The sequence below is a fragment of the Lipotes vexillifer genome, unplaced genomic scaffold (genome assembly GCF_000442215.2).
Source record: "Lipotes vexillifer unplaced genomic scaffold, Lipotes_vexillifer_v1.1 scaffold645, whole genome shotgun sequence".
In the NCBI taxonomy this organism is placed as follows: Eukaryota; Metazoa; Chordata; class Mammalia; order Artiodactyla; family Lipotidae; genus Lipotes; species Lipotes vexillifer.
The window spans coordinates 1797935-1798357 of NW_006777439.1; the positions used below are offsets into that span (position 1 = coordinate 1797935).

The 423-nt window shown below is 64.5% G+C and overlaps 1 protein-coding gene across 3 annotated transcripts in view; it reads right to left on the reverse strand.

Moving 5' to 3' along the window:
* Positions 1 to 145, reverse strand: part of LNPK (lunapark, ER junction formation factor) — an 83338-nt gene extending 83193 nt beyond the window's left edge. For all 3 annotated transcript variants that reach the window (XM_007451082.1, XM_007451080.1, XM_007451081.1), the window contains exon 1: positions 40 to 145. The gene's annotated coding sequence lies outside the window, so the exon portion shown is untranslated. The remainder of the gene's footprint in view (positions 1 to 39) is intronic.
* Between the last annotated feature and the right edge of the window lie 278 nt (positions 146 to 423).

A 423-nucleotide genomic window follows, 5' to 3' on the forward strand; every position in this document is an offset into this window, starting at 1 on the left:
GCGGACCCCTTCCAACGGCCCTCATTTTGACCCCTCTACCTTCAAGTAGAAGCGGGCAAAGCCCGGCGCTGGCGCCCAGCTCTGCCAGCTTCGGCCGCCACAGCGCAACCCGCGTCCGGAGCAGGTAGCAGCCGCCACTAACAGAACGATGGGCTCAGCCAACCTCCCATCAAACCCCGCGCTCCCGCCGCCGGCCAATCGGCGCCGCAGTCGGCGCGCGGCGCTCCCCCGTCACGTAACCGGGGCGGGCAGCTGGGGGGGGGCGAGGCCGGCGGTTGGCCCGAGGACTTCTGTCCCTGTGGCTTCTGCGGCAAAATAGGGTGCTCGTCTTCGCGTCTCACAGGTGCACTGTCATTTATTATGACTCTTACTTACTCCTCCTCTGCCTCCTTCTTTTCTTTTAGAGCCCGTTCTGCCAAGTCT